Here is a 13,514-nt window from a genome sequence, read left to right as displayed (position 1 = left end):
ACCTCCCCTACCAGGCTCCTCATATATTGTTTTACTCTTATTTTTAGTTATTAAGTATTGTTTTTTTTATTCATTTACCCATTACGACTTTAAGGTTTATTGCTCTGCCGTTGTTAGTTTATTTTATTTTTTTTCTGAGGAGTCTGGGCGGGAAGGATTATATTCATATAGATATGTAAAAAAAATAAAATAAAATAAAATAAAATAAAATAAAATAAAATAAAATAAATGAGGTATAATGATATCAGATATAGACGTAATCCAGTAGTAACTGATTAAGTGGTACAATAGCTCTTAGATATTAATTTTGGTTATCCTTTTTTTGAATTTTTATTTTTAGTTATTAAGTATTGTTTTTTTTATTCATTTACCCATTACGAGTTTAAGGTTTATTGCTCTGCCGTTGTTAGTTTATTTTTTTTTCTGAGGAGTCTGGGCGGGAAGGATTATATTCATATAGATATGTAAAATAAAATAAAATAAAATAAAATAAAATAAATGAGGTATAATGATATCAGATATAGACGTAATCCAGTAGTAACTGATTAAGTGGTACAATAGCTCTTAGATATTAATTTTGGTTATCCTTTTTTTGAATTCGCATCTTACGTTAGTTAGGTTTCTGCTTACTTAGAATTTTAGCTTTGGATTTAGTTTTATTATATTTAATTGTTAGTAGTAAGTTCATTTGTGTCTACTTAAATTCGATGGAACTTAAGTTGAATAAACATAACAAGGTTAAAACCCTTACGAGTTACATAATATACATTAAGGACACTCGAGTTCTGGTATAACATAACTTAATTCTACTCAGAATAAAAACCTCGATTTAATAACTAGAAGTCATGAGACTTTCAAATTTGGTGGCCCCCTCCATATGCGGCCCTGTTTAACATAACAACAGCGCACAAGCACCGTCGACACATGTTAACTCAAAGTCAAATATTCCATAAGAGTGACACACAAACTTTAGGACATAAATATAAGAACGTGACAGTAATGATATTTTTTAATTGAAATAAAAATCAAAATAAACCAACAGACGTAGTTCTTTTTCAAACTTCAAAGTTAATCGAATATCAATTCTTATAATGACGATGATACTTCCTCAACACCCGCCTTTCATTCTGCATTAGAACTAAAAACAAATCACTTCTTATCAGGTGACGGAAGTGAATTCTGCTGCTAACAAGGTCTCAGGATATTGTTGCGTGTAGCTTCAAAATCGAAGAACACACCAGCATTTATAACGGGAAAATAGATAAACAAAGAAAAAAATACGGAAATGACATCACAACCAAATGAATAATAATAATAATGTTGCCCCATAAATCATCACGATTGGGATACACCATAGTTCCAGTTGAGCAATTGGTTCTTAACGATTCCTGGTTCGATCCCCCGATGGATCATTTCTTTTATCCTATATCTAAATTAACGCTCCGCACGAGCGTAAGATTATATTCGAATTGGTTATGTGAAAGTAGGTTAGAATCAAATACTTTCAATAGAATATTAGTTTATCACATATCATCCTTATCTACACTAGGGGTCCCGAGTTCGAGACCCGGAATAGTCCTGCCAAAATTAATATCGTTGTAAAAATGATCTCAATTACCGGTGATTATTGGCATTTACGCAATTGTATCCAACTTTGAAAGGAAACAGATAAGTCGGAGATCGAGTCCCGACTCACGCACTTTTTGTATGAGTAACACGCACAAAACATCGTTTTTTGTTTTTTGCCTTAGGGAAACACTTACTAAATTCACAGGTAATGCAAAACGCACTTTTTATAATCACTGTTTAACTACGATTTTGGTCACTCTCTTTCATTGTGGCTTTCACTTATTTCAGTGATAATGAAAATCGGTATGGGATACTCCCAGGATACGAACCTCGATTTCGTTGCACACCAGAGTTCAGCACTAAACTATGTTAACACTCACTAGTAAGACGAATTGGTAACTTGACGTGAAGAAACTGAAAACGCATGCTTCAAAATTAATACACTAACAATTCAGGGAGATAGTACTTACCACGTAACAGACGACCTCCCCCTATTGTCTTTGGAAACGTAAGTCTTCCCTTCTCCTCCCTTTGTGTTCCTTCGAGCAAAAGATGATACGTATACTCCAACAAGCTGAAAAATATGAACCACAAAGTTAAGTTCTTATTTAAACTCGTTGGTTATCATACTTAATAATTAGCACAGTGCAATAATTAGCCTCATACTTAATATTTAGAAATTAGATAAATGTAACTATTATTTAAATCCAGTCATGCCTTAACTACCAAGTTTGTTAAATTTTGACTAATAAGTAGTCGGGACACTACACTCAACTTCAGGTCCCCGCGTCCAATCTATAATACTATGTGTGTGTGTGAGAATTTTTCGTTTCAGGCCTTTCCTTTCAGAAGCCTAACAGCAGAGCCCAGGTGAGAGAAGTGAAAGGACCCGCGCATTGGAAATAACTGAGTATTCATGTTCCTTTTTATATTTTTGTTAAACGTTATTAATTTTTAATCATTTGATTATCAATTTACTTGGAGATAACTGACTATTCATTTTCATTTCTTATGTTTTGTTATAGGTTAAAGTTAATTTTTTTAAATCACTTGAATATTAAGTTACTTAAAAAAAGAGAATTTGACATTTTCCTTTGTTATTCTTACTAAGCTACCCACAAAAGGGATGCAATATAATGAACAAATCAAAATGTGCCCAAGATAAGACTGCCTCCTCTGAGGGCCTCATTTGTCAATAATTAACTTTACAAAGCTCACGAACCTTACAATATTAATTCAAGAAACCTATAACAATTGAAACAACACATTATCAAGGATTTAGCAAGACACTACAATTGTGAAAAAAAATAATATGCACGTTAACTAAGCATTTATCAAGTGCTAGATTGCCCTATTATGAGATACGTCTTATCTTGAACACTATGGGTACACAAGGTGTAATAAAGTGTAAAACTAGAAATCCATTTCAATTATGAGATTTTACATGTTTAAAATTTATATCAGTTTTTCTTAAGTTTGTTTTTAAATTTTTAGTTCAATTAATTGCCAGAAATTTTGACGATACTTTGGAACTAATCCTCTTAACTGGTACATCTGTAAAGGTATAATTAAATTTAATTAAATCTTGTTGAATCTAAACTCTGTTTAATAGTTCTGTGGTTTACGAAGTAACTTAAAAGCATTGCATCAACTTGCTAAGTTTTATCTTTGTTAAAATTCAATTTAAAAAAAAGGGTAGAGAATATTAACCTTTCAAGGTATAAAAGACCGTATACAACAAACTTTCGTACTCATGCATAGCAATCCAAACGACTGACCATTCCTATCCTCTAAATTAAAAAAAAAAACAAATCAAATATACTTATCTGACAATGTTAAGATGTCCCTGGTCTGAAGCCGGCGTCTGTAACAGTATACTAGATGTATTCTCTCAGTTGCGATGCAAAACCCCCCCTTTTCCCCTCTCTCTCCGAACATTCGTCAGCTGAGCTGATAATTTACAAGCCACTTATCATTATACCAAGCTGTATAATTAGCTAACTTCCGCCTCGCTGACACAATTCAAATTTCCTCTTAACACGCTATTCCTCAACTTGACTACATCTGGAAATAAAATATACGGCAAAGGTATGTCAATAAGACAATTTCGTCCTGACGTTTTCATAACAAACCAGGTATTGCTCATCTTGTAAAGTACCTTGGATTTACTCACCATATATTTCATCACCCATTAATCATTGCAGTAAATGAAAAGAATATTTAATAATTCAATTTCCTCCATCATTATCATTCCACTCACGAAGAAACAACCGAGTTAGGTACATAACTCATCTTGTAAAAAACTTGTTTTACCATGATGTTATCTTTACCTTCACCCACAGTCACCGCTTGAACACAAGAGGCATTCTAACAATAATGTGTGGTCAGCGCACATACACTTATTTCTAGGCTTCCGGTTTAGTTGTTCATGGTACAAAATTGATTCTTGTGATATTACTCAATCACATACAATAATTAAACAGGTTTCTATACCTAGACTTTGACGATGTGTGGTCAGCACAATCAGGACATCTGAACGAAAAAACATTTTTCGTATTCGAATCTCACTTTCAGATAGCCTCATTTTGGTAACCTTCGTAGGTTCCATCAATCACTATACCTTTCCTAAACTGATGTGTGGTCAGCCCAGTTTTAAAAAAAATGAACAATTAATAAAAGGATACAGTAGACCTTCCTATATAACCAAGTACTCTGCATACGCCAAGGTTAATATGTAACGCATTAATGATAATGTAAGCTAATAATCTCTTTAATTGCAAATCTATAACCATTGCATTCCCAGTGTGATGTCTAGAGTAAGCCCCCCCCCCCACCGACCTGGTATCTGGAGGTATCAAAGGATCCAAATCACAGCATGTCGGCCCCATCCAGGGCTGACCCAGAGGGACAATATGGTAATCGATTACTGTTATTGATCGATCCATCACTGTTTATTATTAAACAACCGTTACCTAAAATCTGAACTTCCATCCAGATACGGAGCCTTCTCTGTGCCACTAAATTTATAAACTCCTGCAGTAACAAGGAAAACTCGTTTATCTACGGACAGACTCCTTTTTACCTACATCAGTTCATTGATTACAGGTGAACAAGTGATAATACTCAATGTAAAAGTAATAAAAACTCTTTCAAATCAGCGCTGTAACAACTCATAAGAACATTGTAACAAAACCTTTTTTTTTTTCAAATCAGCGTTGTGACAAATCATAAGAAAACTGTAAGCAACGCCAAGAGACTTTAAAACCGTCTCAATATATGAAATAGTTCAATGCCATTGTAGTAAGCATGATCTAATGTACCAAAAGCCATGGAAAGTTATTGTCTGAATATAAAAATTAAAATCCTATTGTTTGGTCAAGTAAAAGCACAAGCTTTGTTTCAGACATTTAAAGAAGCCTACATGTGAGTATAGTAATCGACTTTCCACATTTTCATTCCACCATGTTAAAGACCGTAATTTTTGAAACCTCTGTATGTTTATCTTTTGGCAAACACCGAAGCGAAAGACAAGGAAGTATTTTATTAAATTATCCATGGCACATTGAATTTAATCATGTCTGCATTCAACTGTTGCTTAACAACAGAATACATACATGTTACCCTGTAAGTCGTCTCTATGTAGAATTATTCTCTAAAGAACTAAATCACTTACACTATAGGTTTGAGATTTAAAAACAGAAAAGTTCACCACCAACGAAAATCTATGGTTGTTATCAGTCAAGAATAGTTAACGTAAAAGAAAAAACGGAACATACTTCCGGTGTAACAAAAAAAAATATTTCTCTAGCTCAACCTTAGCTTTGTTGTGGTTAACTTTTGTGTTTAAAAATCTATCTTATAAAACAACAGGAACCACCAACATGATGAAACATGATGTAGCCACAAAGAAATCCCTCTCGATTTCGTTTGTATAAAAAAAAAAAAGATAAAATTCGAATGCTAATACCAATACATTTTTTTAGTAATAATAAGAATAGGAATACTTACAATACTAACCTATAAACCCCCCTAACATTCCCCCCTGATTATAAAAGAAACGTTATACAGTCCCCTGCATAAGCATGTACTCTAGTATAGTAAATGTAACTACACCCCTGATTATTAGAATTCGTATCTGTTATTACCATAGGCCATTAGAGCATAAACTAACACACTAACCATAGGATCAGTCCTTCAACTATTCAGTCTCCCCCTTACTGACACAACCTCCCATGGATTCACGAAAAAAAAATCTAGAGTTGTTATATGTAATCCTTAGGTGCGCTAAAATGCGCTAATCAATTGTAAGGTCTGTATATTGTCAGTATACGTAAATATCAATGTGTCTAGCGTACTGCATACCACACAGGATGAGAAAAACCAAATCAAGGTCGTAATAGCAAACAGACTGAGTAAAAGTTAAAAAAAAAAGAACACATGTACATACTGTGATCACTTGTATAAAACAGAGCTATACAGTAAGTTTGTAATATATTACACGTATTGCAACCAATGTAGAGAGCAATAGCTAATAATGTGAGATTTATTCCTCAATAACATTAGAATGAGTTTTAATATAACATGTGTATAGACGCGCTTGAACATTTATCAAGCATTGTGTTTTAACCGCTAGTTGATCATTAGTCAATTGCTAGTTATTTTACATACGTGAGTTAAGCAGTTAGAATCCAATCGTTTTTTTATTACAAGAATTATATTACAGAATAAGTAATGTTGTACTCAGAAACTTTCCACGATCTAGTTCTTTATATGCCATAAATATTCAATATTCACTTGATACTGGTTTTATAGAAAAGTAAAGTATCACCTGAATTTTATTACTTATAAATGGTCTATTGAAACAACCTAATAATCTTTGTTCACAAATTGTAAGGCACAACCCCGCAATATCTTAAAAATTAAGGCAAACACAATACAGTATACTATTCTATATCATTATGTGGTTCCCATTTAGTTTATACTATAAACAAGAAAAACTGCTATTGTAATCTTATCTCAGTCAAACTTCAAAGCGCTTCACGCTAATTTTGTTTGAGTGTATTTAATGTTGATTTTCTTTCATTTTAGCTAAATCATATTAGTAGCCTGAGACAATCACATTTAACACGTATGACTATAATGGTACTCAGTACAGTAAATATACTGGTAATTAGCAAATCAGTAAACTCACAAACTCTTAATTTTCTTTATGGTACTAAAAGTTGTACTCAAAAATGGTTCAAAGACATGTTTAACACTATGGTTAGGAATTGGTTCAAACAAATCTACTATTGTGAGTTCACACGAAACCTCTTAACAATTTTAAGCTAAAAGGATACATGATTGTAAGGTTTCATTCTACAAATGGCTTCATACTAAATATGGTTCTTTTATCTACTATTTTTGTTAGTAAAACTGTTGTAGAATTTAACTGTAGTATAATCAAAATGTATAAAATCTTACAATCCCGCTCTTTTGCAATTTATCCGTTCATAATCTCCCAAAATTTTGTTTTTAGTTTCCTAGCGCCTTACGTACGGCCCGTTCTATATTAACCCTTTAACTCCCAGCAACTTGCCTTGGACAACCGTTTCTGTAATTGGATATAAATATCAAAAAGATAACTTTCGACATTTTTTTGTTTATTTTTTTTTTTTACCGAGGTCGGCGGATAACTGTTACACAGTTGTGCCTCGAAGTCCTAAGCCGGACTCAAATTATGGGGCGAGACGCCCGCGCTTTTCAAATTGTGTGTGCAGTAAGGAAAAGCGAGAAAGGGAGAACGGAGTCAGTTGAGGTTCAGATTGAATTAACAACCTGATGCCTCATTGACACCAACCCTCACGCATGTAATAGTGGTATGACCCTGGCTTTGATTTACTCAGATCACAGCGCCGGGTCCCGGATGCAATATTTAGGTAATACCACGCAAGCGATAAATACATGAAATCTATTATGTATTTGGAGCTATGCGTGAAATAAAAACTGTAAAAATAAATGTAAAATAGGAATTCCAACCCCGGCATGATAGGAAAAAATCATAGAGAAACTGGAGGTCTTAGCCACTAATGAGCATGCGCGTGAATAAGTTCTCCAAGCTCGCCGAGGCTCGTGACGTAGAGTTCGAGCGACGTCAGAACTGGCAGAAATGCGTGGGACGAAGCGCCTATATAAACGAGGCTTGTTCGCCGCTCCGGTTGATTCTGCAGCAGACAGTCGACGAGAGTGAGTCTTCCCTAGTCACGGCCGCTCTGTATAAAATCAGGTATGTGATTATTTTTTCTAAGTTCCCCCTCAACTCGGGATGAGTACCAGGAGATTTGTTAAAAACACCTTGAGAATGTTTAGTACAAATATGAAGTTATTTTAACTCGAGACCAAATTCCCTCTTCGAGAATTAACACTTTTCCCTTTGAGCCAATGCAAGTTGCGATGTACAAAGTTCAATTTCACTATTTTCAATAAATCGCGGTTTAGCATAAAAAACCTTCTAGCACCCATTGAATAACGTAGGGGTTGTGCTCCTCTTTACGTGATGTAGTAATACTTTCAAGTTGTAATTCCAAGTAACCGATTTGTGAAATTCATCTGTATTCTCATTTTTAATTTTTTTTATTCTTATAAATAAAATGTAAAATGGAATGGTCTCTTTAATTTAGACAAGCTATCCCACCTATCTAGATTCAGCTCACAGTCTTCATATGTTACCTCTGTTTCGATCTCCAGTACAAGCTCTACCACTGAAATACGAGTTTCCCCCCATTATTGAGACTTTTAGTGCACTTTCTCATCATCTTCGAACCAGTAAGCCAAAGACGTTTTCAATACCGAGGCTAAAAGGGAGTTGGACTCCAAACCAACTTTGTAATACTGGGTGGAAAATAAAGGAGTGATCTCAAATACGATTTCACAAAAGAAAGTGTACACAATTGCTACTCCAATCTCAGAACAAAACATCATAACAGTAGATACAGTTTTCATGTGGTCATTGGTGATATAATACAGGAAACCTACAAGGAGATCACTATCTTCTCCAGTTACAACCGTTCTGTCACAACAATCGTAAAAAACGTCATGTGTTCACGATGAGGACATTGGCATAGCTGGAGAACAGTGATGCTTTTATCGCGTAATGCATCATTCGGCACTTATATTAAGCACTGTTTATTAGTTTTGTTGAATAGAACCACATCCCTTTTCAATTCACTTTGCTTCAGTAAAAAGGACCTGTGGAGCAATTTTAGCCCAACAGCTTCGTAAGTAAATTACATTTTTGTACTTGCTTCTGCCTCATAGCTTTCAAAAAAAGCAATGAAATTGCTGTAGCAGATAGCCACGTACTTGACATACTGCAAACATATTTCATGAGATGTTGCCACGTTCGGTCGTACCACACTTCGTAGAAGAAATCCCTATCTATAATCTTTGAATCGCCCATGGAAACTGAAGGACAGGGATGGTGCTACCAGCCCTGAATTCCCAGTTCCTCGGGGAAGGCCATCATTGTCAAATAGAGCAGAGGGCTCATACTTAAATGCGCCCATTCTGATATTGCCAGTTACAGTTCAATATTCAAACGTTCAACCAATTGGAAGGAATATATTTCAGTCAACATGGGGTTTGACATTCAAAAGATTACAATAGGAATAAGACCTGCACCAAAACGATGCTGAGCAAGTAATAAGCACCAGTAATAAGCACCGTAAAGACGCAAAATATTTATTTAAACGAAACCTCCAGTGTGAGAAGATAACGAGTATTTTAGTTATAGGTTCAATATCTCATTGAAGAGGATATATGACAGTGAACAAATTCAATGAGAGGTACTGAGGCTGTAACTTTAGTCCAAAGCAACGTAATTCTATTCTTTTTGTGTCTGATGTAAATGACCGTCAATGGCGGTGACATTGGATTTAATGACCTTAAAGATTATTCGATTTAACGATATTATCGTGGAACTTTCCAAGCTTGTTTACAACGTTTTCAGCATTATATTCATGTAGGTCTCATTTGTATTGCAGTTTGATCCAGGTGAAACTTCTTGCTGACTAGACTTTGAATAATTGTGATAATGCGCGTTTTTCGTCCAATACCTTATAAGTTTAAGACTAAAGCATGCTACTTAAAATCCAGTTGTACTAAGCTCCAAACTTCTTTCATGTTTCCGTAATTCTCTACCTCTTCAAGCAAGCCGTTTCTAACACTTTTTACTAACATTTTGTCTTTGTTTCTTTCCTTCTGTCACATTTTTTTTTCTGTGTTGTATTATTTTTTCTTCGTTCGCGTTTGGGTTTCTATTATTTAATTGAAGTGTCATTTTAGTAGGAACCAAACGCTGGTAAAATTCGTTTTTGACTCTTTGAACTATGATCAAGGAAAAACCCGTGTTATCACTAAAGAAGATTAGTTTATCCAATAGAAACATTCACTCTTCTTTCGTTAATATATATATATATATATATATATATATATATATATATATATATATATATATATATATATATATATATATATATATATATATATATTATACTTTTTCATTATTATTCAACCTTAGCCAGTTAAGGATAATGCCATTTTTTGGTAAGAGTTATTATCATCATCTTTTCTATTTAATAAAATGAATTATTACAAGATGAGTAAGTGCTGTAGGTATCTTCTATCGTTTTACAATTTCTACCAAGTGCATTTTTCTTTCTTTTTTTACTAAAAGTTGACAGAACGAAACCACTAAAAGTAAATGACAAAAAAATCTTTCTTCGAATACCAGAAGATTCCAAAATATTTATTTAATCAACTTTAGTTATTTTTAGGTTTAAACTGAAGTTGAGAGACCACCATTTAGAATATTTAGTTATATTTAAAACGTAAGTTTAAAGTCCGGATAACGGGAGGTAAGGAACTAGTTGTCTACCTTACTGAAGACTTAACCAGTAGAATAGGTAGAGCGCAAAATGGAGCTTTTCTATTTCAAGTGTGCCACCTCTTGCGCTGCTGTCGACGTGTGTTTTCCCGTACCTTCCTCGAAAGAGGAGGGACAAGTTGCTGCGGCCGAGATCATTTCAATTGTTGGATGCGGAAACGTTACCACATATTCACGGATTTTGCTGTACTCTGTCTTCTGTCTTCTTAGTCATTCTAAATAGCCTATGATCTTCACTCGTCACGACCAAACGACTAAATGACAAATTGTCAACACAGCTGTCATTCACTTCTTTTCATTAAACAAAGGGAGAGTTTCCTCCGGCTGTGAGGGTGAGGCCAAAAATTCGGAATATGTTTCACATATTTTCCGAGCGCGTATCTGAAATAGTCAGGCTCTAATACGATGACATCACGAATCATCTCTCAAACTACATAGCAGAGATCAAGGTGCAGATGTTGCAAAACCAGGTCTCGATCTCGGGACATCAAGGTCACTTGCTCCTGGACTTCGAGCCCCTTGCCCAGCTCCCCTTTGTGACATTCATACTCACCATTGACCAAAGGCGGAGTTCCTAAGTTTCCACTAACTCTCGTTCGACTTCTCGATGTTGGATTCTATACCAAAACTAAAACAGTCGACCACCACCAACAGCATCAGGCCATCGACCAGAGACGAATAACAACAGCAGCAAGGGAAATGACCACTTGACAAACGACAGCCTAACCAACCCCCTTCCCCCGCCTTAATCTTTGTAACTTTTATATTTAAGAGACGCTTGCTGTACGATATCTCTTGTGTAAGCCAGTTCCGGACGTTTCTTTTAAATTGGTGGCTTTATTCGTGATAATTGATGACAGTACAACTCTATCGTTCTGTCCAGCAGCAGCGGCTCGTTATGTGTGATGCCTTTCCAATCCCATCAAGCACAGCATAATCTTCTTACACGTAAGGAAATTGTAAAGCTTCTCCTCACTTCGACCACGAATTTTCTCTCACAATGTTGTTCTAGATTATCCGCTATTTATCACTAGTTATAAACAGCTTCACAAATGGCTCTAGCGGGATACGTTTCAGTAGAAAGTCACAAATACCATTCAATCAAATAAATGTTCTTGAGTTAAAAAAAAGTTTCTTTCAAACGACGAGTATCTTGTAGCCAGCTTTCTGCAAAGGTTAATCACTCTTTGATGATATATGTTTTAGGTCCATGGTGATTGCTTACATGTCGGTTTTGCTCCACTTTAGGCAGAATATCTTCCCCTTTTGTTGTGATTGTTCGCTCACTACAAGGGGCATATTTGATATAGACATTTCCACAACGAAAGTAACTGATAAATTTTTCGGCAGTTGCTTTTGATAACACATCATACCCATAAGCAGCACAAATTTCTTTACGGGTCTGCGCAGCTTTTGCGCCTTTAATAATATTGTAAAATGTCGTGCAGTTTTGCGGAAAGTTCACTCATCTTCAGAACCTTACGTTTCATTGTAAGAATTTTCACACTATATGCACTTCTATTAGACTCAACTGTTAGCTGTCAATTGATGGTAAGTTTGACCTGCTGCGAATATTATATTTTGGAATTTTGCACACTAGTGCAATCTCGTGCGCAAAATACCCTTATCTTTTTAGACAATCTGATATTATGTTGCTAAAGCTGTATTCTACCATAATATCCAGCTTCTAATACATACAGTTCTACAGTGCTTAGTTACGTGGCAATTGATGGAACTATCTTGAAGAATACATAGCTTACATTGAGCTCCTCCGTGGATAAATGGTTAGCGAAAATGCCTTTAGCGTGGGAGATTCGAGCTCGATTTCCGGCGGGAGCTCATCTGGTTCGGTTTCAACGTTAATCAGTATGTCCACGCCTCATATACCCTCGCTACTGAACGGGACGTTAAAGTCAACTAAACAACGTTGTTTACATTATGCTTGATTCTTTTATTTTCTCTTTTCTTCTTTTAGTTTAATATTTCACGATTTTACACTGAAGGAAAGAGAGACGGTGTTGATTAGATGGATGGTAATGGTGGAATGAACCAAAATGGGAGGAAACGGAAAACCTCGTACGGAGTTGGGACGAACGTGGCAGATACTATTGAATCGTTACCAGGGTACTTTTCACACCATGTATCTCGAAGCAAGTCTATTTCTCAAGCCTGTAAGTGAGATTGAAATATGTAGCACAATTCGGGCTTTACCTAATAAATCAAGCACAGGACATGACAATATAAACACAAAAATTATCAAAGATTCTAGAAAGGAAATAGCACCCATTCTTGAACATATAATTAACAGAACTTAGGAACAGGAATATTTATCGATGGATTGAAAATCGCGTAAGTAATACCAGTGTACAAATGCGGTAAGAAAACATGTAAGACTAATTACAGACCAATTTCTATACTCCCTATTTTGAGCAAGATATATGAAAAAGCAATCTATTCCAGATTAATAGAGTTCATAACAAAACATAAAATAATAACTCAGGGACAACATGGGTTTCAGAAAAATAAATCTACACAACTTGCAATTAATAGTCTTTCAAACTACATCTCAGATACTCTTGACGAGAGTAATTACGTGATAGGTGTACATTGGTCTTAAAAAAGCGTTCAATATAGTAAATCACAAAATATTGCTGCAGAAACTACAATGTTACGGAACACTGGGCGTCGCCTTCAACCTTATAAAAAGCTATTTGAAGAATCGGTTGCAATACACTAGTGTGAATGGACACACATCAACCACAGCACTTGCAAACTGTGGAATTCCTCAAGGGTCCATATTAGGGCCATTACCGTTCCTTTTATATATTAAAAACTTTCCATGGGTATTGAAAAATTCCCAGTGTAGTTTGTTTGGGGACGATACAGTTATATTCACGAAAGGACCAGAGCTTAAAACAATACAGATATCGATTAATTTTGAGTTAGACAGATTATCACAGTGGTTTCGAATTAATAAATTAAATTTAAATGTTGATAAAACTAAGTGCGTGCTTTTTTAGAA

Source organism: Thermobia domestica, chromosome 3 (assembly GCF_964235325.1).
Source record: "Thermobia domestica chromosome 3, izTheDome1.hap1.1, whole genome shotgun sequence".
Lineage (NCBI taxonomy): Eukaryota > Metazoa > Arthropoda > Insecta > Zygentoma > Lepismatidae > Thermobia > Thermobia domestica.
Note: the sequence above shows the minus strand (reverse complement) of the source record.